The sequence below is a fragment of the Bombina bombina genome, chromosome 3, assembly GCF_027579735.1.
Source record: "Bombina bombina isolate aBomBom1 chromosome 3, aBomBom1.pri, whole genome shotgun sequence".
Classification (NCBI taxonomy): Eukaryota; Metazoa; Chordata; class Amphibia; order Anura; family Bombinatoridae; genus Bombina; species Bombina bombina.
The window spans coordinates 1,131,519,855-1,131,546,682 of record NC_069501.1 but is presented as its reverse complement, the minus strand read 5'-3'; positions in this window follow the sequence as shown (position 1 = coordinate 1,131,546,682).

The following is a 26,828-nucleotide window of genomic DNA, read 5'->3' as shown; positions in this document are numbered from 1 at the left end:
AGCTAAAATTTAATAACTTTCCACACCCTATGTGCCGATGGACTGCATACTTGTTATTTGCTAGAACATTAAGGAAGGGGAACTGGGATCTATTTAAATTATGCCGATCTCACATATATTCCTGTAGTTACCTAAAGGATGTATGCGTTTACATTATTGAACGCTGAATATGACTAAGTCATTAGATGTTAAGTCCAGATAATCAACATATGTTCTTACACTTCTAACACAATATCCCTCTAACTTTACTTATTTTTCTCTAAGGGCTTACTATATAATGTTGTTCATATATTAAAATGTTGCTGCTCCAAACTCACGAAGGGCAATATAATGTTAAGCTGTGGAATGTAAGCTGCATAAATGTTCTTCACTCCTTGGGCTGCATATATACTTACTAAGCGAATGGCACTTTAGTAGGGCCATACAGATATAAGTTGATTATGTAAGTGTCTAGGTTCTGTCTCTCCCTAAAGTCCCCCTGTCCATATTCAAGGGGTATTATCTGCTTTATACACACCTACAGCTTTTTATTTAATCTGCACCCTTTCCTTGGCGTTTGCAGTGAACATGGAACAACTTTTTAAACAGTTGAAGGGTGAATGGGCTCCTCTTTGACAATTGCCCCAATACCGCATAAAGATAAATGACTTAAGGTAGTAGATGAGTCCAGGGTCTCATTTACTTAAATATAAATTTTCTAGATTCTTATTTGCTCTGGCTCTTATGTTGGTTAACAGAAGCCTAGATAGCTTTATTTTCTAAGTAAATTGGTTGGAGACATGAGATTAATACTCTATTTGCTTAGGTCAACTAGTGCCTTTTTTAATTTATGAAAATGCCCACTGCAGGATCACTACAACCCTAAACTATATTAATCTAGGGCATAGTGCCTGTGGCAAATTGGTATGCTAGGTATCGGTCTTATAGTGCCCAAAAGCTGAACACTGCCTAATAATTTATATAGTGTTTAACTTTTCATCTACCATAATGCTTTATGGAATAGTTCCTTATACATATCTTCCATTATCCTAGGCATTTCATATGGTTAATGCTTGATCAATGAACATAAGCTAACTAACTTAATACCTATTTTCTCGGCTCCCAAACCTCTGGGATATAGTATACCCTATAGATATATATTATTGAGTCATACTCAGATTTGTTTTTTTTTTTTTAGTCAGTTATAACAATATAAAGTTAGATAATTCCCCACCTAATAGTTTATCCTGTACTCGCATGTTTATTGTTAATGCTTGGGTTGTTAAGTACATTTGCTTATATCTTATATCCAATAAGGTTATTTCTGATTTATAGCTATCTTAGAGCAATACTAGAAGTCACGTGCCTTAACTAATGTTACTTATCCTATGTTTAGGCGATAACTGCCTACAGGCCTGTTGTGGGACAATCTGTGAATTAACAGTTATTTATTTTTGGAGCACTCTAGTATATTAGCTATTTGAATAGGAGCACCTGAGATTCGCCTTTACCCTACACTAGTTTATTCAATATTAGCTAGCATTGCATAGTCTGCTGGTGATAATACTTATGGTATGGCGATGTTTTATTTAAAAGATTTACTATATCTGCCTCTCCTTCATGGGTGAGGAAGCATGTACGCTTTATTCACGGGAGGGGAAAAAAATAATAATAATAATTTATTATGAAGCAGACCCCTAAGTAGAAATAAAAAAATGTCATCCAATGTGCGTACCCAATGTGATTATTCCCATCATCAGATTTAAGGCAGCTCACACTTAAAGCACTTGAATACTAAAATGTACAAACTATAGGAAAGGCCTCTATCCCAAATGTATGCTATTATGCTATTTCTTGGTTTATTCTTAGCCTACTTTAATGATACAGATACGGACTATTACTGTTTGCTACCCAAATACTAACTTGTCCTCTCCTTCTGCTTGTGTTTCTTGCGCATTTTTTCTTACATAGGTCTCTTAATAGCTTGTTGCACCTGAATTCTATTTATAAAGTTCATAGCTCTATATTATTGGACCCTAACAGAGGTATGCCAAATTACTTAGCCCCAGTCTGAATTATATTGTAAAGTTACCTAATTACTTCATTTTTACAAACTAAATGTTCCCTATATACTCAGCATACTGAGACTTAAATGCTTTGTTTTTCTAAGTCCATCCAAATTTTGGTTATGTTCTATATATCTAAAGCCATAGAGTTCTGCTAAGTCGGTATGTACAAGGATACACAGTTTCCTAAAAGATTTACTGTCCCCACGCAAGAGTGTATGAGAAATGTTTGTTCTTATATGTCCCAGACATAACTGTTCACTATCTTTTCAAATGTTATGTTGAAAGTGTATTATGTATTATACTCCTTCTCAGCTGACAGACACATATGATTTGCAATGTTTGGATAAGTTTATATATTACCTGTTTCATTAATCTTTAGGTCAGTCCTGAACACCTATGTGAACTACTATCAGTGTGACATGCATGCATTTCCCTATTGTCTATTTTTGTAACGTTTGAGTCTCCCCAAAAGAATCAGCAGAGTAGCCTTTAGCCACTATATAGCTACTTCGCCTAGCGTTAAGATGTCATTCTGCCCCACTACCTACTCTTAAGTAGACTAATTTCCCAATGCATATCTGATTTCTCTTTTTAGTAATCCAGCTACCAGACCTACGGTCTCTACATTAGGGTACTCCTAAGTTCACTCCAGGTGCCCTATGCTACTTACATTTATAGTTGGCTCCGTCCTCCCACCCCCTTCTCCTATACATATAGCAGTGCTTACCCGCTGAATATCCCCTTCCCCCTATATATCTCAGCCCAAGAGTGGCTGGTACCTTTTTGAACCCTCCACAAGCTGATATTTTGGTATTAGGTAATATTTTATTAGAATGTGGAGCTCATACGCTGATAATATAAAAAGAAGTTATATTTCATCTCGCCAAAGATATTGTCTAGCTTCATAACTAGACCTGAAATGTATTTTTTCTTCCTATATGTGCATATTTCTTTCTTAATAATGCCTTTGTATAGACAATGTACTATTCTTTTTGTTATAACCTTTGCCTTAGGGCGAGTCCTTGTTTAGATGATACATGTTTTAACTTCAATAAAAAAATATTTTCAAAAAAAAAAGTGTAATTAGCTTTATTGCGTTGTGGGGGATTGGCGGATTAGGGGTTAATATGTTAATTAGATACTTTGTGATGTGGTGGGATGGCGGATTAGGGGTTAATAGATTTATTAGGTAGTTTGTGATATTGGGGTTGGTGAATTAAGGGGTTAATACTTTTATTAGGTAGATTGCGATGTGGTGGGATGGCGGATTAGGGCTTATTCACTTTATTAGGTAGTTTGCAATGTGGGGGTTGGCGGATTAGGGGTTAATATATTTTAATAGTTAATGCTGTGGGGGAGATGGCGTTTGACAGGTAGATATTGCGCATGCGTTAGCTGTCAGAACTTTCAGGGAGTTACCATGCTTTTATATTCAGCGCAAGGCTTGCTGCACCTGCCTATGTGTGGTGAGATGAAAAAGGAGTAAGATATCTCCATTTTTGCCGCATAAGTCCTTGTGCTGAATATGTGATACCAATTTGCAACGCGATTCTATGTTAGTTTATGGGAGTAAAATTAGCAGGCGACGGGTGAAATATACGCTCCGCATTTATATGCGGCGCCGTATATGTGATAGTAATACCGGACTAAAAATCATATGTAATTGCCCCCAATGATTTTTGCTTTAGAATTAAGATTAACAGGGAGTGATATAAATGTCTCTTAGAAGAAAGTGGCCACATATTTTTACATTTACATTAATGTGCTTTTAAACAGTTCTTGCACTATAATGTTTTTGGAAAATGGTGACATTTCAACAAATGTTACTATTGAGCCGCATGTCACCAAACTGTAAGTTCTCACTGTAAAGAATGAGATCCTTAAAATCAAGAAGTAAAATGATAGCTAATTTGCGATATCTATGATGCACCACTTATAAGCAAGGGCATTTAAAACTGTAATTTTGCTAACAAAAACGTCCATTGTTTTGCACAACCATTTTTATTTAATTTCCTTCTCTGTGAACAATCAGAAATAAATATAAATGAGCGCCTTTACATTTCAACCAATTACCATGTAGCATGTAGGAGGGACAGCATCTGAAACCCCCCTGAATGCCCTCTAGTAGAAAAACTACAATTTTCATGCAAGACCAGTGACCCTGCAAGTCGATGTGTTTAACTTCCACAAAGGAGTTAGACACATTGTTAATGTACCTCTCCTGGACTGCAAAAAAACCTAGACACAGCTTTTGATTGGCTGGATAATGCAGCTGCTGCTGCTGATTGGCTCACTGGTTGCATCTGCTAGAGACCAACAGTTCTCTGTAGCTCCCAAGAAGTAATTTAACTATGTATTTAAGCTTTTTTTTTTTTTTTAAATGATTAACTACATAGTTGAAGTACTGCTTGGGAACTCAGAGAACTATCTTAGGGTCACAAGATCAGTAGTGCTAAAATTACATGCTATAAGGAATTAATTAATATTGCTTTTAAGAGAGGCAATCTTGCCGCTTACATTTTTTAACAAGTATTTCCCCTATATAGATAAATCAGTCTAACCTACTTGATTACAAATCTGGCAGAAACATAAAAAAACAATTTCAATAAAATCTAATAATAATTTTATTTTTCTTTCAGATTTTTTTGGTGATTAAGATGACGTTACTCCTAAAGTTGAATATAATTTTATGCATTACCAATTCAAAGTGGCTGAGGGCCCTGTTGCTGGATAAAGTTACACAGTTTCATAATTACCTAGCTTCAAGACTGAAGACTGAAATAGAAAACCTGCAAATGCTTATGAGACTAACAAGGTAAGGAGATTCCAAGCTTAGAAATAAGGTCAGTGGTCAGAATGTTTTGGGAGTTTTTGTAATTGGTTTCTTCCGAAACTGGAAATTTTAAGGGTGTGTGTTTCAGAGTACTGTAACTTGTTAAAGAGACATTACACACTAAATGCATGTTATAAGGGTAGTATTGAGGTTATTCCCTTCCTCCTGCTAGTCATGGATGCTGCCATGCTGAAATTGACCTTTTATTGCATTTCAGTGCTGTGTTTGCACAGGTGCAGTAACTCTCCTTCTGCTACCTGCATTGTTGCCTAATTCCAACATGACAGCACCCATAATTAGAGGGTGGTGCATGAAATCTATTTAGTTTTTAATGTCCCTTCAAAGGTGTTCCAGAAGTGGCTGCTATCAGCTGTATGCACACTCCATATGTGAATCAGTGCTAAACCGCATTAAGGGAATAGAGGGCAGAAAAATACAGGTGCTTTTTGCAAAAATGTGTGCAAAGTGTGTTTGCAAATTTTATTTGCCGATATAAAATAGAAAATAATTTAAAAATGTGTTATTTGTGCTTGCATGAAACAAAATCTTCAACAAAGGATAACTATTTTTGTGCTCGCATGTAACAAAATATTCAACAAAGAATAAATATGTTATCAAAAAATTGTTGCATTTTCAACAAAGGATAACTATGATATCAAAAAAATAGTTGAAAAAAAAATGTGTTAAATGTAATTTCAAATATCAAATGATCATAAGTGAAATGAAAATATTTGCAAAATGTTTGCAAAAATGTGTGCAAAGTGTGTTTGCAAATTTTATTTGCCGGTATAAAATAGAAAATAATTTAAAAATGTGTTATTTGTGCTTGCATGAAACAAAATCTTCAACAATCGATAACTATTTTTGTGCTCACATGTAACAAAATCTTCAACAAGAATAACTGTTATCAAAAAATTGCTGCATGTTCAACAAAGGATAACTATGATATCAAAAAATAGTTGAACAAAAAGGGGTTATTTGTGGTTTCATAAAAATAAAATCTTCAACAAAGGAAAACTATAATATGTTATTTTGCGCTTGCTTGAAACAAAATCTTTAACAAAGGATAACTATAAAAAAAAATAGAATTTTCAACGAAGGCTGACTATAATATCAAAAAATTGTTGAATTGAAATGTGTTGTATGTGTTTACATAAAACAAAATCTTCAACAAAGGATATCGAAATACCAAAAAACAGTTTAATAAATATTTATAACAATCTTATGATTGTATTGCTCATAAAAATTATCTTTAAAATTTACATAGTATGACCGGTCATTTCTTTAGTTTGATTGTACTATATTCAATCAAATACAAAAAAATATAAAAAATATACAATTACAAAATATTGCAAATACAATCAGTCTCAAAGCGCTTGAAAAGTCTCCTTTTGAGAATTCTCCTTTTGCAAAATAGAACCACCTGTATCAGTTAAATCGTTGGAATAGTAACTGAATAACAATGGTTTTATTTAAAAAGTCCAGCACTTAGGATTTTATCCTTTTTTCATAGAAAATTTTAGTGTCCCTTTAGTGTTGTGGTACTTTTAACTCTTTAAGCTTAAAGGGACACCATACCCAAACATTTTCTTTCATGATTAAGGTAGAGAATACAATTTTAAACAACATTCCAATTTACTTCTATTACCTTAATTTGCTTCATTCTTTAGATATACTTTAATGAAGAAATAGCAATGCACACGGTGAACCAATCACAGGAGGCATCTATGTGCAGCTACCAATCCGCAGCTACTAAGCATATCTAGATATGCTTTTCAGCAAAGACTATCAAGAGAATGAAGCAAATTAGATAATAGAAGTAAATTAGAAAGTTGTTTATAATTGTATGCTCTTTCTAAATCATGAAAGAAAAAAAATTGGTTTTCATGTCCCTTTAATTCAGGTAGTAGGTGAGATGTTTTAAAATACCTTTATAAAAGCGTACCTGGAATTCACATTAAAAATTCATATAAGACTTTGTATACAGCTGTATACACTACGTCCGGACTCTTACACCCCTTTTTAAAGTGCCTACAGACCACATTGGAGAAGCGGTGAGTGGGCTAAGCAGACGTTACGAGACTCCACAGACACGCGTGCTGAAGCTCTGTAGACTGTTAATATTATCATTAAGAAGTAAATAACTAAAGAGCGAAATCAAGCAAGAGGTAGGCACTTTAACAAGGGGTGTAAGAGTCTGAACGTAGTTTTCTAGCAAACCACTATCAGCTGTATACAAAGTCTTTTATGAACTTTTAATGTGAATTCCATTTTTTCCAACTATTTTTTAATATCATAGTTATCTTTTGTTGAAAATGCAACAATTTTTTGATAACATAGTTATTCTTTGTTGAATATTTTGTTACATGCGAGCACAAAAATAGTTATCCTTTGTTGAAGATTTTGTTTCATGCAAGCACAAATAACACATTTTTAAATTATTTTCTATTTTATTTTTTTCTATTTTATATCGGCAAATAAAATTTGCAAACACACTTTGCACACATTTTTGCAAACATTTTGCAAATATTTTGCTGTCACTTATGATCATTTGATATACATCAAATATTTGAAATTACAATTAACCCTATAGCTTTCTTCTAGCGCACATATACACTAATAGAAGAGGGCAAACTACCTCAGTTTTTTTCCTTAAAGGAACACTGAACACAGTAAAATAACATGATCAATAAATGCATAATAAATAGACAATGCAAACACACTTCATTTTACGTGAGGGGTAGTTTTATTTACGTTTCCACTGCATCATGTGATAACCATCAGCCAATCACAAAAACTTACATATGCTCAGTAAAACTGGTACCTCAGAAAGTGTGCATATAAAAATATTGTGCATATTTAGATAATGGATGTGAATTGGAAAGTTGTTTAACATTGTGTACTCTATCTGAATCCTGAAAGATTAATTTTGACTCTAGTGGTCCTTTAACTGCACATGTGCAAACAGAGTCATGCTATATATTTTTATTAGTTTGTGATTGGCTAGCAAGGGTTCTTTTGTTCTGTGGGACAGTGAAATAAGTGAAAATAAAAAACATAAAACAATATACAATATATTTGACAAAATAAAGCTGCATTATTCCTTGCAAAATCCTTCTCAGATATTCAGGTGCATTATCATGCAGCTTACAATTATATCTTTGTCTACAGGGAAATTACCAAACCCAGATATGCTCCATATTTTTTTATTATTTAAATCTTTTATTGAGATTTTTAGCATAAACAACATAAAGAACATGTTCATTCTTAGTAGCACTAGGATACAACAGGTATAAATGTATTAACTAGACCATTTACATAAGCAAAAGAAACAAAACAAGAAAAAGACAATACATAAAAATACAGTCTGCAGTGGTGGCTCGTGGGTTATTCAAATGGGGGTTCACAGACCAGTTATGTAAAACAGTTATTTATATATATAGTTAATGTGTACCAGAGATCTAGTAACAACTTATTTATATTCTTCTAGTTTCCCTGGTTATTAGTAGTGCCTGAAAGTGATGCCCTGCAAGGTTATAGTACCTATTCACTACAATTTTATCTAGCTGCACTTGCACTCCGCTATTAAACTCTTCCAATCAGCACATAGATCGTGATGTCCCGAACTGTTCGCCGGAGAACAGTTCACGGCGAACATAGCTTGTTCGCGTTCGCCGCTGCGGGCGAACATATGCGATGTTCGATCCGCCCCCTATTCGTCATCATTGAGTAAACTTTGACCCTGTATCTCACAGTCTGCAGACACATTACAGCCAATCAGCAGCAGACACTCCCTTCCAGACCCTCCCAGGTCCCGGGCAGCAGCCATTTTAGAATCATTGTGATGCAGCTTTTGAAGAGATAGGAGGTTTAGTGTTGCAGCTCCTGATTTTATAGGGAAATTGATAGCTAGGCTAGTGTATTCAGTCTCCACTACAGTCCTGAAGGACTCATCTGATCTCTACTGTAAGGACAGCACCCCAAAAAGCCCCTTTTTTTTTTTGCATAGGGCTAGAACTCTAGTTTTTTTTTTTTTTTTTTTTGCATTTGCCTGCCTGCCACCAGCCTGTGTGTGAGCCTCACAGCATATATTGTGCCAACTTGCTCACTGCCACCACTCATACCTGGTGTAACATTATTTTAAATTAAAAAAAATAATAATTTTACATTAGTTTGCTAATTGCAAGTTTAATCTAATTTCATTTTCCATCAGTCCTGTGTGCCAGTCCCACAGCAAGCATATACTGTGATTAATTCCTCTGTGCCACCACTCATATCTGGTGGTCTAACATTCTTTTAAATTTAAAAAACAAAACTTTTACATTAGTTTGCTAATTGCAAGTTTAATCTAATTTCATTTTCCATCAGGCCTGTGTGCCAGGCCCACAGCAAGCATTGACCCCCTATTTAGGGACTACGTTACTCTAAACAAACCACACACACTCAAATTGTTGGGGTAAAAAGGCCGCAGCTTGTTTATTAACATAATTTAAACATATAAGTAAAACCCATAAATAACCCAATCTTAAATTAACTGTAAACAACCCTCACGGGGCTTGCCATGTAACCCAATGTCTTTCCACTCCACCGGTCCCCTCCGGAACCGGCATAAACCTCTCCTGCCTGGCAGGAGGTACCCCAGCAACCTTCACCACCCCAAAGGCAAGCCCCAACGCCAAGCTGCGACATGAAATGTTCGCCTCCACAACCGTAAATCCAGGGAGGGAGGGAGGGAGCTTCTTTCACCGTCAGGTCCGGACAGAAGATGAAGGTACTTCCTGCTCACCGTCCTTTAAGGACTCCCCTGGGATCCCACCCACCTCCTCACCATTGGTTCCTCACTGTCAGGTTCTGCCTGGTTCAACCCATTTTTCTCCTAGCTACACCCACTACTTTCTGATTTGTTCCTCCTTCTTTAAGAGTGCCGCTCACCTGTTACACCTTGCTCAGTATTGATGATCTTCGCTACAGAGAGGTTTACCTGCCTGCTCAGCCTTTTCCTTCTCCACCTTATTATACGGAGTTCTGAGCCTTATCCTAAACAGCAACTTCTACTTTGGAATTTCATTCACAGCCTCTCTCTCTCTGCTTTTGGGGTAAAGTACCTATTGTATTTTTCTATTGCCTCTCGCTGCTTTCTTTTTACCGCAGCTCATACCCTCAGTGTTCATTCAGCCTGTCAGTGAGATTCTCCCGATTACGCTACACAGCGTGACGTCACTTCCAGGTCTGCTCCGGTCTCACTCTAACTACTCTGATTCACCTACGAAGGTAACCCTGCTTGCTCTCCTGGCTGTCTGCATTACCAAGGTACAAATTACTGCTAAACATCATATCTCATAACGTATGTACTGAGTCTTGTATTAAAGATAAGAAGTTTAATCATAAACTTTAAAGCCTTAACCGCAACTTCACTTGTCTGGTCCTGTTGCTCAAATGCTGCCTGTCTGAATCTTCATCTTGTTCTCATGTCTCCTGTTATTATCTAAGGGTGATCTTAACAGTATATTATTTTTCTTATTCACTTTCTGCTGAATAAGTTATCAATGCTTGTTATATTATACTTACTCACATGACTGAAGGAAGCCTTTTCAGAAATAGAGGTTTTAGACAGTCCTGTGTAACATACATATTATTATTCATTCTGCAGTTGTGTTCCACCTAAACATATATTCACCAGTTCCTGATATAATACTGAGCCCTAAAATATGGAACCAGCAGACCTACATCAAATAGTATATAACCTCAATCAAAAGGTAGATCAACTGGCACAAGGCCTGCATGATTTACAAATTGAGAATGCTGCTCTGAGAAAAGTAATTACAGAGTCTATCTCTATAAAGGGGAATCAGACTGAAACTGTTATTGAACCTCAAGTCTCTCTTCCAGACCTCTTCTGTGGTAACAGAAAGGCATATAGGCAATTTAAAAACGCCTGCCTTTTATTGTTTTCAATGAAACCTAGGACTTACCCCACTGAGAGAGTGAAAGTCCTCACTACAATCTCCTTTCTCAGAGGGGATCCTAGAAATTGGGCTGATAAATTCATAGAGAACCAGGATCCCATTCTCGGATCCCTTGTAGACTTTTTCACAAGTATGGATGAAATGTTTCAGGACACAGATATTCAGCTTACTGCTGAGATGAGTTTGAGGAGTTTAAAACAAGGAAAGAGACCTGTGGAGGACTATATCACAGACTTCAAACAGTTCGCCACGGATGCTCTCTGGACCCCTGTCGCCCTGCGTAATCAATTCCGGTTGGGACTTTCAGAGTCTTTAAAAGATGAATTCGCCAGAATTGAATTACCAACAACTTTGGAGGCTTTTATGAAAACAGCTATTCGGATAGACCGCCGTCTACGTGAAAGGAAGGCTGAAAAGTATGCAACAGACCCAAAACCTAAACCCTCATCTGGCTCTTCGGCCCCAAGCAGTGTTTCTGCTACTAAACCCTCTGTGGAACCCATGGAGATTGGCTTTCTCAGAGGTCCCCTCTCTCAAGAGGAGAAACAACGGAGACGTTTAAGGAATCTATGCCTGTACTGCGCTAGCCCAAGTCACGCTGTTCAGGACTGTCCCCTACTTTTGAAGAACAAAAAATGTAAGTCCACTTACCTTTATACATCTCTACCTTCCCCAGAACATTCTCCTTACTGTACTTTATCTGTCTCCCTACAGTTGGAGCAAAGTCAACTGAGGATCAGTGATGCCATTGTCGACTCTGGCGCTTCAGGGAACTACATGGATCGGGACTATTGCATTAGGGAAAACATCCCTTTAATAAAGAAAACTACTCCCATACCAATCAGAGTCATAGATGGTTCACTCATGTTCTCTGGACCTATAACTCATGAGACTGTTCCACTCATGCTTAATATATCAGGACATTACGAATTACTCTCTTTCGATGTCCTTCCCTCTCCCCATTTTAGTTTGGTTCTCGGGATGAAGTGGCTACAACTTCATAACCCCACTATTGTTTGGCACCCTTTTCAAATAAAGTTTTGTTCCACTTATTGCAAAGAAACTTGTTTTCCTAGTCCTGTTTTGTTGCACACTATTACTGATACTGAGGGCTTACCCTCTCAATATTTGGAATTTAAAGATGTATTTAGTAAGACCGAGGCAGAGAACCTGCCACCTCATAGGGCATATGATTGCCCTATCGATCTCCTCCCTGGAGCCCGCATACCCATTGGACACCTCTACCCACTAAGTAATCCTGAACTGGAACATCTTAAAGTGTATCTTGACGACAACTTAAAGAAAGGCTTCATTAGGCCATCAACTTCTCCTGCAGGGGCTGGTTTTTTCTTTGTTCGTAACAAGGATTCCAGCCTCAGACCCATCATAGATTATCGTGAACTAAATAAATGCACGATTAAGAATCGTTATCCTTTACCACTAATACCAGAGATGATTGAGAGGCTATCTGATGCTACTATTTTTACCAAACTTGACTTAAGAGGCGCATACAATCTTGTCAGGATTAAAGAGGGTCATGAATGGCTGACGGCATTCAGGACCAGATATGGGTTATTCGAGTACCTTGTAATGCCTTTTGGTCTCTGCAATGCCCCAGCCACCTTCCAATACTTCATTAATGATGTATTCAGAGACCTCCTAGATGTATGCATTGTCATATATCTGGATGATATACTCATTTATTCCAGAACTTTGCAGGAACACATCAGGCATGTCCGCCAAGTCCTAGCTCGACTGAGAGCGTATAAATTGTACGCCAAATTGGAGAAATGCAAATTCCACACAACACAGGTATCCTTTCTAGGATATGATATTTCTCCCTCAGGAATCCAGATGCAGAAAGAGAAGGTTGAGGCTGTTTTGGATTGGCCAGAACCAAAGACTAAAAAAGACCTGCAACGGTTCCTTGGTTTTTCAAATTATTATAGAAAATTTATCAAGGGATTTTCCAAAATAGTAAAACCACTCACCGTTTTAACAGGCTCTACAACACCTTTCTCATGGGGTTCAGATGCTACACAAGCCTTCCGTTATTTGAAATCCAGATTTACCTCTGCACCAATCCTTCAATTTCCCAATCCTTCACATCAATATACTCTAGAAGTTGATTCTTCCGATTTCGCCATTGGAGCAGTCCTCTCACAACAAAAATCTCTATCTGATCCTCTCCATCCAATTTCCTATTTTTCTAAATTAATGTCCCCTGCTGAACAAAATTATGCCATAGGGGATAAGGAGTTATTGGCCATTCGACGTTCCCTTGAACACTGGAGACACCTCCTTGAAGGCACCACTCTGCCAATTAATATCTACACAGACCATAAGAACCTCCAGTATTTGCAATCTAATAAAACCTTATCTGCCAGACAGGTTCGTTGGAGTCTGTACTTTGACCGTTTCAATTTCGTTATCATTTACAGACCTGCCAATAAAAACATCAAAGCTGACGCTTTATCCCGGATACCAGAACGACCGACTCACATCCCTGTCAGAAAAGACATTGTTTCCCCTCAATGCTTCATTGGGTTCACTTCGACGATCTTGACTGACCTCCGCAAATACTGCAAGGAACATTCAAACCCACCTGAACCAACTTTAACCAAAATGCATGGCATTTACTACTATGATAAGAAAATCTTCATACCACCCTCCTTGAGAAAACAAATTATACAGACCTGCCATGACATTCCCTTAGCTGGACACCCAGGTCTTCAACGTACCTTGGATCTTGTTTCACGTACTTATTGGTGGCCACACATGAAATCCACCATTTCTGATCATATCGCCAGCTGTAGGACTTGTGTCACTTGCAAACCAGAAAGAAGACCACCTTTTGGCTTGCTCATGCCTATACCAGTCCCTAAAAAGCCTTGGCACCATGTTTCCATGGATTTTATTGTAGATTTACCACCATCAAAAAATCAAACAACTATCCTTGTGGTCATTGATTTATTCACTAAAATGGCTCATTTCATCCCTTTCCATAAACTTCCCACTTCTTCTGAAACTGCCACCCTGTTCATTGACCACATTATTAAGTTGCATGGGATACCTTCTATCCTGACGACAGATAGGGGTACACAATTCACCTCAAAATTTTGGAGTAAATTATGTGCCTTGATTAATATGGAACATCGTTTTACTACAGCTTTTCATCCCCAAACTAATGGGCAGTCAGAGAGGTTAAACCAGTGGCTCGAACACTTTCTCAGATGTTATTGTTCCTATCAACAGAACGATTGGATGAATTACCTCTCTATGGCCGAATTCGCCTACAATAACTTAACCAATGCATCTACAAAAATGACACCCTTCTTCGCAAACTATGCCTACCACCCTACCCTGACCTTCTCCACCTTTGCTTCATCTGATTCACCACCGCTGGATCAGCTCTACAATTCTCTGCAGGAGAATTTCAATGTCATCCAGGAGAACATTCGTTTGGCCCAAGAGAACCAGAAACATTATTATGACCTCAGGAGAAGGAAGCCACCTGAATACTCCCCAGGAGATTTAGTCTGGCTTTCTACTAAGAACTTGAGATTACAAGTTCCTTCCAAGAAGATGGCCAGTCTCTTCATTGGACCCTTCCCTGTCCAAAGTGTTATCAACACCAATGCTGTCAAGCTACGTCTACCTAGTACTCTTAAGATTCATCTTACGTTTCACGTATCTTTATTAAAACCTTATACACCTGCAAGAGATGCACAAATTCTTCTGCCACCTACAAGCCTTCCTCTTCCTGATGATGAGTATGAAGTTGAATCCATTTTGGACTCCAGGATCTCCAGGGGTGTTCTGCAGTACTTGGTCAGGTGGAAAAATTATTCAAGTGATGAGGATTCTTGGGAGCCTCTCTCCAATCTCAACTCGCCTAGACTTCTCTCCTTGTTTCATCGTCGCCATCCTGATCGGCCTCGTCCATCCGCTGTGGAACAGCGTCCTTGAGGAGGGGGTTCTGTCAGGTTCTGCCTGGTTCAACCCATTTTTCTCCTAGCTACACCCACTACTTTCTGATTTGTTCCTCCTTCTTTAAGAGTGCCGCTCACCTGTTACACCTTGCTCAGTATTGATGATCTTCGCTACAGAGAGGTTTACCTGCCTGCTCAGCCTTTTCCTTCTCCACCTTATTATACGGAGTTCTGAGCCTTATCCTAAACAGCAACTTCTACTTTGGAATTTCATTCACAGCCTCTCTCTCTCTGCTTTTGGGGTAAAGTACCTATTGTATTTTTCTATTGCCTCTCGCTGCTTTCTTTTTACCGCAGCTCATACCCTCAGTGTTCATTCAGCCTGTCAGTGAGATTCTCCCGATTACGCTACACAGCGTGACGTCACTTCCAGGTCTGCTCCGGTCTCACTCTAACTACTCTGATTCACCTACGAAGGTAACCCTGCTTGCTCTCCTGGCTGTCTGCATTACCAAGGTACAAATTACTGCTAAACATCATATCTCATAACGTATGTACTGAGTCTTGTATTAAAGATAAGAAGTTTAATCATAAACTTTAAAGCCTTAACCGCAACTTCACTTGTCTGGTCCTGTTGCTCAAATGCTGCCTGTCTGAATCTTCATCTTGTTCTCATGTCTCCTGTTATTATCTAAGGGTGATCTTAACAGTATATTATTTTTCTTATTCACTTTCTGCTGAATAAGTTATCAATGCTTGTTATATTATACTTACTCACATGACTGAAGGAAGCCTTTTCAGAAATAGAGGTTTTAGACAGTCCTGTGTAACATACATATTATTATTCATTCTGCAGTTGTGTTCCACCTAAACATATATTCACCAGTTCCTGATACTCACCTTGCCCTGCTCTGGGGTCAAATGCCCCTTCGAGATAGGCATCCCTCCAGGGCAGGCTTGACCCCCTATTTAGGGACTACGTTACTCTAAACAAACCACACACACTCAAATTGTTGGGGTAAAAAGGCCGCAGCTTGTTTATTAACATCATTTAAACATATAAGTAAAACCCATAAATAACCCAATCTTAAATTAACTGTAAACAACCCTCACGGGGCTTGCCATGTAACCCAATGTCTTTCCACTCCACCGGTCCCCTCCGGAACCGGCATAAACCTCTCCTGCCTGGCAGGAGGTACCCCAGCAACCTTCACCACCCCAAAGGCAAGCCCCACCGCCACCAGGCCGGCTCATAGCCGGACCCCGCCACCCACCAAGGCCTTTTCCACCCCTTCTCTCAAATTGAAATTGAACAAATGTAACCCAACCTCATTGAGGTGGACTCCATCTCTCAAAAAGAAACATTCCCCCGAACTACCTTCGAATTCAACGTGCCGTATAGACACCCCGCCATTCCGCTCCACAAATTTGCTCAGAATCCTGTTGACCTTCCTCCTTGACAACTCTAACCTTCGCACATCCCATGCTGCTCGCCACTGCAACCGAGGTGTAATCTCCGACCATACTAGCTTCAAACCCGGGAACAGCTCCCACAAACGGAGTAAATCCCTTGTCACCCTATCTATCAATTCTCTTTGAGAGATGAAGCCCAAATCGTTCCCTCCGGCATGTAAAACCAGCATCCCTGGGGGGTTAAACATCCTAGCAAACTCGACAACTTTAACTATCACCTGATCCCATCTCATACCCCGAAAACCAAACCACCGTATTCGAACAGTCTCTTCATCAAAACCCAGTTGGCTCCCACCTTCTCTTGTCATAGCCGCTTTTCTGGCCCAGTATATGTAGGAATGGCCAATAATCCAACATTCCCTGCCTTGCAACCCTAAGGAAAGAGGACACACTAAATTACTAGCTCACTACGCACATATGACCTAAAACTGTTAGATGCCCACCTCCCAATCGTTCTGATCCTTGCATCCGACATACCCAACATTCTCGCCTCGGTGGCGGCCCCGATCCTAAACGAATGGGACCCGAAGTCAAGCTGCGGGAGCCCCAGGGTATTCAAGGTCTTCCTGAAAACCGAAATAAACTGAAAACGCGACAATGACTCCCCGTTCCTATGAATGAGCAAGGGGCCGCCACCCCCCGCCCGCACCTCCAAGAAAGCCGACACGGCCTCCACTGGGCAACATGCCCCCCCAATTCCACGAAGCGTAATAGCTCTACCCCGACCGCTCTGATCCGTCTTTGAAAGTCGCAACCATATGACCAAGTCCCGTCCCTGGACCCACACGTCCCCCCGCTGAATACCTCCCCTATCCCTTTTAGATGCCCCGACTAATTCCGACACCCGAAACGCTGCAAAAAACGCTAATACATAGGCCGCTCGAAAAAGCGCCACCTCGTATTCGTTCAGACAAACCGCCGACAAGGCTCCTACCACTCTCATCAATAACGCAAAGACCACCGGCCTCCGTGCATCCGGTGCCCTGTTACCTTTACACAGGGCCTTAGCCGCCATCCGAACCACGAACGACTTGGTAACATCCTCCCAACCCAGGCATTGGCACAGAAAGGCAATCGCTGCCAGTCTCCTCCTTACCATAGCCCTTGACACTCCTTGTCCTCCCCATTGCCCTATCCATGCTAATAGGATCTCCAACCAGCTCCGGGCCGTCATGGCCCCCCCCAAGCCTCTTAATACCTCACACCATTCCCTCCATACCTGTGAGTAAGCCTTCCACGTGGATTCAGCTAGGGCTCCTCGAACCAACCTCATCAGACCCCGAAGTCCACCTTCCACACTTCCCCCGGGCACTGAAACCCAATATCCTCCGCCAATGGGGCCAGCTCCCGAAACCTGTCCCACTGAAAACGTGAAAGAGAATCAGCTATCTCATTGGTCCTACCAGGCACATGCACCGCCCTGAACAAAACATTACATCTCATGCACTCCAGAACAAACAACCGGAGGAGGACCACCACAGGAGGGGAAGATGCTGTTAGTGAATTTACCGCAGCCACCACCCCCATATTGTCTGAATGAAAAACCACCTTCCTGTCTCTCAGTAGCTCCGGCCATATAATCATGGCAACCCACAATGGAAACAATTCCAGGAACACTAAGTTCCTGGTCAAGCCAGCTGCCGCCCAGCCACTCGGCCACGGGCTGGCGCACCATTTGCCACCCAGGTAAGCACCGAATCCGATCGCCCCAGATGCATCCGTAAACAGGTGCACGTCAGGGTCGTCCCATCCGTCCCTCTGAATCAGGGACCGCCCGTTAAACTCCCCCAGGAAAGTCAACCATAACTCCATATCCTCCTTCAAATTCTTTGTCAAACGAATATGGTGGAAATGCTCCTGAACCCCCGCCGTCGCTAGCGATAGCCTACGGCAAAAGACCCTCCCAACCGGGATGATCCTGCAAGCGAAATTTAGCTTGCCCAATAGGGATTGCATTTCCCTGAGCGTCAATTTCCGACGCCCCAACGCCTGGCGCAACACCTGGCATAGGTCAGCAACCTTGTCCTCCGGCAGGCTGCACACCATGGTGTCCGAATCAATATGGATCCCCAAAAAACTCAAGGCCGGACATGGGCCCTCCGTCTTGTCTGCTGCCACTGGAATGCCGAATTCCTTGGCCACCGCCTCGAAAGAATCCATCAATCTCTGGCAATCCAGGCTGCCAGCTGGTCCAACGAACAGAAAGTCGTCCAAATAATGGACCATGGATTGTACGCCCGCCACTTGCCGGACGACCCACTCCACAAAGGAGCTGAACTTCTCGAAATAGGAGCATGAAATAGAACAGCCCATAGGCAGGCATAAATCCACGAAAAATTGCCCATCAAAAACGCACCCCAACAAGTGGTGACACGCCGGGTGAACCGGTAACAGCCGGAAGGCAGCTTCGACATCCACCTTTGCCAAAAGCGCTCCCCTCCCCGCTCTTTTGACCAAAGTGACCGCGTCGTCGAACGACGCATACCGGACCGCCGCCACGTCCGGGTCGATCCCATCATTCACCGAAGAGCCCTTCGGATGCGACAGATGGTGTATCATGCGGAACTGTCCCGGGGACTTCTTTGGAACTACCCCTAGTGGGGACAGCCGCAGATTATGCAACGGGGGGGAAGGGAAAGGGCCTGCCATACGCCCCAAACTCACCTCCTTCGCCAACTTGCCCCGAATAACCTCCGGAAATTCCCTGGCCGATTTCAAATTCCCTGCCCACCCGGTCCCCTCTGTCTCCTGAAAGGGTATAGGGAAACCTGAGCTAAAACCCGTCAATAGCAGCTCGGCGTCCCCCCGCTTCCCCCGAACATTAGCGTACTGTTCTAGCCACGGGACCATCTTTCTGATGTCCACCGGCGTCTTGGCTCGGTAAACCCACTTCGCCTGTCCTGGCCCCGGCCTTTCCTTTTTTGAAGCATTTTGCATAAGAATGGACGCCGCCGCACCCCGAACATTCGTGCTTGTACTTGCACGACGCCCCAAACCTGCACTGCCCCTCGTTAAATTGGAAACAGAGGCCCTTCCTGAGGGCCACTGCTGCCCCACTCCCAACTGACGCGGGGTGCCCCCCTCCACCGGACCGAAAGGACTGAGATCCTCTCAACGGGGTCATGATCTCCAGCCATATCCCCATATCCCTGTCATCCCAACGCATGTCTGGGCGGACGGCGATCCGTTGACGGAATTGCTCGTCGTACCGCCACCACCCCATACGGTGCGCCGCCGATACCTCATCATAATAGCAGAACAGGGGGGAACCCTGCTCAGGGAACTTTTGCGCTGTCACGCTTGCCAGGATACAGAATGCCCTGGACCAATTGGAGAAGGTCTTCAGTATCTTCCGATACCTCTTCTTCCGCTCCTCCTCCTCTTTCTTACCCTGTTCCCCTTTTGGATCCTCCTTCAGCTCAACAAACTGATCTATGGGAAGGAGGGAGAATAACTCCAGGAATTCCCTTTTCCATATTTTTTCCTTCACCTCCTGGGACAAGTGTAACCCGAAGGGCCCAATCGAACATAAACATGGCCTACGTAACGCCTCATCTGACACCCGGAAGGAAACCACCTCTGAACCCCCGGCCGTCGTCTTCCCCCCTGACCCCTCGCCTACTACCCCGGGCCCCACTGCAGCCCCTGCCCCCGGCATCTCGGTCTGGCCCACCACCGGGGCCACTGCCACTGACGCTACAATCCCGCCGGTGCTTTCGCCACCCGAACTCCATGCCCCAGCTGGACCCCCCCCCACCTTCTATCCTCGCAATCAACTCTTTCAAACCTTTCAACAACTCATTCTGCGACTCACATCCAGCCCCCTGTGGTGTAGTAAGCGAAAAAGTACCTCTTGGCGCCCTTGAGTCAGTCCTGCGCGCCGTCTCTGCTCCCGGGTCCCTTGAAGTCCCAGCTCTGCTTGACCTCCTTCCTTCCCTCCTCGGCGACTCACGGCTCCTCTCCGGGGTTCGCCGTCTAGGCCTAGACTCCCCCCGCCTGTCCCCGCTCCTGCCTTCCTGCGTCCGTTCCATCCGAGCCCAAGTGGGTGACAGCCTCCTTTCTTCATCAGGTCTGCTCCGTAGGGGCGAGCGGGACCAGCCCCGCCGCCGAATAGGCTCCCGCCGTGGACTGCGAGACCTCTCTCTCCGCCTTGAAGCTTCCACCTGCAATTGAACGCCAACAACATCATCAACCATCCTCCCCCGCCCCCTAACCTCCGCCCCCCTTTCATCCACCCTTTGTCTTCCCCCTCCCCCAACATTCCTCAAAGGCGAGACTGAAGCCAAAAGCTGCGCCAAGGCATCAAGGTCCCCCACCTGGCCAGCTGTGTGCAGCTCCTGCGTGTCCAACTCCAACCTTCCGTCCCCATCGAAATCACTAGTCCCTGTCCCGGGTCCTGTCGAGATCCTGCCTCTGCCCTACCGCTGGGGTGGATGCCGCTGGAACTATCACAAACAAAAAGAGAGAGGGAGGGGGGAGGCGAAAACACATGAGGCAAACATACTCCTAGCCCCCTAACCGTTCAGAATAAGGAAAGAGGGAGGGGGGGGGGCAGGAAAAGGGGGGGGAGGGGGGGATTCAGGAAAAGGGGGGGGGGGAGGGAAGGGGCCTACCCAGCAAACACCCTTGACTATTACCCCTAATACCCTGGACATTACCCCCCCCCCCCTGTGATGAGTCCCCATGCCCCCCACCCCCCGACCCGGCCCCCCCATTCCCCCACCAATACGCTTGCCTACTCCAGCATGCCCCCATGCGCCAGCGCGACATGCCCAGACCCCACCTGCGCTTACTGAACAACCCCTACCCGAGCATGGCCCCCCGCTGCCCGGCCACGCCATTCCACCCCGCTACCGCATTTACTGGTCATGCCCTCCCCGCCCATACCCCCTAGACTCCCCCCCCAACCAAAGCCACCGATTTCCAGCTACTCCTCCTGCGCCTTGTGGCGCCCCTAGGCCGCATCAGCTAACCATGCATCTAATCCCTAGCTACCTTTACGGCCTCATTCGGGCTCCATATTTCCTTCCCTCAATCTCCCTGATTACTACAAGCCCACTCCTTATTTTTTCAGGCCTCATTTGGGCCCCCCCCAACCATGGCCTCATTTGGGCCCCCCCCCCCACGGCCTCATTTGGGCCCCCGCCATGTGCGCCTCCCGCGTGGACCTCCGCCGTCACCACAACTCGCTGCTGACTCCTCCGCGGGCCGCACCTCCTCCCGGTCGGCCGTCCTCTGGCCCGCCCGCCGCTGCTTCCAGTTCTGCCAGCCGATCTGACTCTCCTCGGGGCCACCGTGGGGCTAAGGCGCTCTGGCGGTTGCGACCGCCGCACAGGCCTAGCCCTTTCGACCGGCTCCACCCCCGCCGACGACTCTGGAACTCCTCTGCTGCCAGGTAAGACACCGGCTGCCTGCAGCTGCTCCAGGAGCCACTGAGGGCCTCTCTCCCTGGAGGCAGCTGCAGCAGCCGTGAGCAGGTCCTGCAATGCTGACATGTGAGCAGAAAGCACCCTCACGTTCTCTCCCAACTTGATGAAGTGAAAGAGGCAAAGCTTCTTTCACCGTCAGGTCCGGACAGAAGATGAAGGTACTTCCTGCTCACCGTCCTTTAAGGACTCCCCTGGGATCCCACCCACCTCCTCACCATTGGTTCCTCACCTTGCCCTGCTCTGGGGTCAAATGCCCCTTCGAGATAGGCATCCCTCCAGGGCAGGCTATCCTGTGATTAATTCCTCTGTGCCACCACTCATATCTGGTGGTCTAACATTATTTTAAATTAAAAAAAACAAAAAACTTTTCCATTAGTTTGCTAATTGCAAGTTTAATCTAATTTCATTTTCCATCAGGCCTGTGTGCCAGGCCCACAGTAAGCATATACTGTGATTAATTCCTCTGTGCCACCACTCCTATCTGGTGGTGGAACATTATTTTAATTTTTTTTTTTTTTTTTTTTTTACATTAGTTTGCTAACTGCAAGTTTAATCTAATTTCATTTTCCATCAGGCCTGTGTGCCAGTCCCACAGCAAGCATATACTCTGATTAATTCCTCTGTGCCACCACTCTGGTATCTGGTGGTGTAACGTAACATCATTGTAAATTTAAAAAAAAACAAATTTACATTAGTTTGTTGGTGTAATCTAATTTAATTTTCCATCAGGCCTGGGTCTCTCAGGCACACAGCATATACTGTTATTAATTGCTCTGTGCCACCATTCATATCTGGTGAAACATTATTTTAAATTAAAAAAAAAAACTTTTACATTAGTTTGCTAATTTCAAGTTTAATCTAATTTCATTTTCCATCAGGCCTGTGTGCCAATCCCACAGCAAGCATATACTGTGATTAATTCCTCTGTGCCACCACTCATATCTGGTGGTGTAACGGAACATTATTGTAAATTTCAACAAAAACAAATTTACATTAGTTTGTTAGTGTAATCTAATTTCATAATGTTTTATTATTATATTTTGTCAGGGTAATCATGCAGGCCATATAGACCTCCCCCGATAGGGTGAGTAACAGGTATTAAAATGCTAAGAACAGTACTACTTAACACAAATTTACCATGGGTCTCAGAACGCATGTTTTATTATTATATTTTGTCAGGGCAATCATGCAGGCCATATAGATCTCCCCCGATAGGGGGAGTAACAGGGATGAAAGTGCTAAGAATAGTACTACTTAACACAACCTAGTTACCATGGGTCCAAGACCGCATGTCTTATTATTATATTTTAGGATAATGGTGTGTGTGATGCGCTAGGCTGTACCCACCTTGCCTTTCTACAATTACCGTCTCCTTCCTAGACAGTGTATGATAGATAAGTTAGAGAATGTGTATGGCGTAGAGGCGCTTACAGCTGTGGGTGAATGTTCTAGTTTTTCGTATCCTTTTAAAATATTTTTGTTATACTCTGAGGATTATTCAAGTTTAGTTGCACACTATAGGACCGTAAATTAAATCGTTCAAATTCTATACAAATAATCTCTTCCTGACAAAGTAAGTATTCATATAAAATGATTTATTATAACACACAATATATTATATATGAAACAGTACAATCGTCATTTAACACTTCACATTCATACTCTCATTCATAAAACAATGTATCTAAAACCGGCTGTATCCAATGCTCTGTGCTACTATTCAATTTTATGGTATAAATTGTAGCAATGTGTAGCAATATGTTAAAACAGAAAAAATTATGTATAAGGAAAGTCCCAATGTTAACTCCAAATATCGCTGTTTAAGCGTTTGGCAAAAAATGGCTTATCTGACCGTGGTTTTAAATGTATATATCCTTTAGTTTTTAATGTTTAAAACCATTCTTTTTCGATATTCAGGTCACAGTCTTTAATCTGGTAAAACCAGCTATCAGCACACGGATAAAAAGTTCAATTGTTGTTTATTGCACTAGGTCTGTACAGACGTTACCTTCAGCTAGATTATGTTAATCCCCAAAGGCTTTCTTACCGCCTTGGTTAGATCTTCTGCCTGCTGCTCTTGCTCGCAGGTCTCAACAGATGCAGCTTTACACTCACCGGGATTCTTCACGCTGTTAGCTTCAGCGTCTGTCGTCACCGGTTATCCTCAGCTGTGGAGTCTTGGATTCCGATATACTTGCGCAAGTATTGTTTCTTCTGGTAGCCCTCCACACTTCTACTCTGCTCCTAGTACTCCGTACGCAGAGATCGCTTGGGCTCAAAACTTAGTCCTCCTTCTGTTATGTAGATCAAATGTGCAATTTAAATCCGTGCAGATTGCACCAAGTGTTCAGTATTTCTACGCGTTTCACCCCACTTTTACCAGGGCTTTCTCAAGATACTGTTTACACTCACACCTGCTCCTTAAATACCTGTTTTCAGATCCGGTGCAAATCTGGAGATAATTAACTTCCTTTTCCCAGGTTCTATTTTGTGGGAACCTTATGGGACTTTTTCGCCATTTAATGCCACACTTATTTCTCTGGAGTTTTTTTAGAAAACATATATGATATTATAATTCTTTCTTTCTTCTTTGGCTAAAACATTAAAAGAGTTTGCATACTAATTAAGTTGTAGGCCTACAATCTTTTATATTACTTTTTTCTTAAAAACTTAGGCCTAGATTTGGAGTTTGGCGGTAGATGGGCTGTTAACGCTCCGCGGGCTTTTTTCTGGCCGCACCATAAATTTAACTCTGGTATCGAGAGTTCAAACAAATGCTGCGTTAGGCTCCAAAAAAGGAGCGTAGAGCATTTTTACCGCAAATGCAACTCTCGATACCAGAGTTGCTTACGGACGCGGCCAGCCTCAAAAACGTGCTCGTGCACGATATCCCCATAGGAAACAATGGGGCTGTTTGAGCTGAAAAAAAACCTGCAAAAAAGCAGCGTTCAGCTCCTAACGCAGCCCCATTGTTTCCTATGGGGAAACACTTCCTACGTCTGCACCTAACACTCTAACATATACCCCGAGTCTAAACACCCCTAACCTTACACTTATTAACCCCTAATCTGCCGCTCCCGCTATCGCTGACCCCTGCATATTTTTTTAACCCCTAATCTGCCGCTCCGTAAACCGCCGCAACCTACGTTATCCCTATGTACCCCTAATCTGCTGCCCTAAGAGACTTTGGAGCCTCTTCTGGACCTCTTCAGCCACCGGATGATGGATCGCCAACCCCCGCTTGGGTTGGATGAAGATGTTGGAGCCAGGACGGATCGGTGATACCTGGATGGTGAAGACAAGGTAGGAAGATCTTCAGGGGCTTAGTGTTAGGTTTATTTAAGGGGGGTTTGGGTTAGATTAGGGGTATGTGGGTGGTGGGTTGTAATGTTGGGGGGGGGGTATTGTAAGTGTTTTTTTTACAGGCAAAAGAGCTGAAATTCTTGGGGCATGCCCCGCAAAGGGCCCTGTTCAGGGCTGGTAAGGTAAAAGAGCTTTTAACTTTTTTAATTTAGAATAGGGTAGGGAATTTTTTATTTTGGGGGTCTTTGTTATTTTATTAGGGGGCTTAGAGTAGGTGTAATTAGTTTAAAATTGTTGTAATAATTTTCTGATGTTTCTGATGTTTGTAAATATTTTTTTATTTTTTGTAACTTAGTTCTTTTTTATTTTTTGTACTTTAGTTAGTTTATTTCATTGTATTTATTTGTAGGAATTGTGTTTAATTAATTTATTGATAGTGTAGTGTTAGGTTAATTGTAGGTAATTGTAGGTAGTTTATTTAATTAATTTATTGATAGGGTAGTGTTAGGTTTAATTATATCTTAGTTTAGGATTTATTTTACAGGTAATTTTGTTATTATTTTAACTAGGTAACTATTAAATAGTTCTTAACTATTTAATAGCTATTGTACCTGGTTAAAATAATTACAAAGTTGCCTGTAAAATAAATATTAATCCTAAAATAGCTATAATATAATTATAATTTATATTGTAGCTATATTAGGATTTATTTTACAGGTAAGTATTTAGTTTTAAATAGGAATAAGTTATTTAATAAGAGTTAATTAATTTCGTTAGATGTAAATTATATTTAAGTTAGGGGGGTGTTAGTGTTAGGGTTAGACTTAGCTTTAGGGGTTAATCCATTTATTATAGTAGCGATGAGCTCCGGTCGTCAGATTAGGGGTTAATAATTGAAGGTAGGTGTCGGCGATGTTAGGGAGGGCAGATTAGGGGTTAATACTATTTATGATAGGGTTAGTGAGGCGGATTAGGGGTTAATAACTTTATTATAGTAGCGCTCAGGTCCGCTCGGCAGATTAGGGGTTAATAAGTGTAGGCAGGTGTCGGCGACGTTGAGGGGGGCAGATTAGGGGTTAATAAATATAATATAGGGGTCGGCGGTGTTAGGGGCAGCAGATTAGGGGTACATAAGGATAACGTAGGTGGCGGCGCTTTGCGGTCGGGAGATTAGGGGTTAATTATTGTAAGTAGCTGGCGGCGACGTTGTGGGGGGCAGGTTAGGGGTTAATAAATGTAATACAGGGGTCGGCGGGGTTAGGGGCAGCAGATTAGGGGTACATAAGTATAACGTAGGTGGCGGTCGGCAGATTAGGGGTTAAAAAATTTAAATCGAGTGGCGGCGATGTGGGGAGACCTCGGTTTAGGGGTACATAGGTAGTTTATGGGTGTTAGCGTACTTTAGGGTACAGTAGTTAAGAGCTTTATAAACCGGCGTTAGCCCAGAAAGCTCTTAACTCCTGCTATTTTCCGGCGGCTGGAGTTTTGTCGTTAGAGCTCTAACGCTCACTTCAGAAACGACTCTAAATACCAGCGTTAGAAAGATCCCATTGAAAAGATAGGATACGCAATTGACGTAAGGGGATCTGCGGTATGGATAAGTCGCGGCTGAAAAGTGAGCGTTAGACCCTTTAATCACTGACTCCAAATACCGGCGGTAGCCTAAAACCAGCGTTAGGAGCCTCTAACGCTGGTTTTCACGGCTAACGCCAAACTCCAAATCTAGGCCTAAGTGTATCATCTCACAACCATTAAAATAAATCATATATAAATTCTTTAAAAATAGCCTAAAATACAATAATACAATTAAGGTTAAAATTAACGCTTTAAAACTCAATCAATTC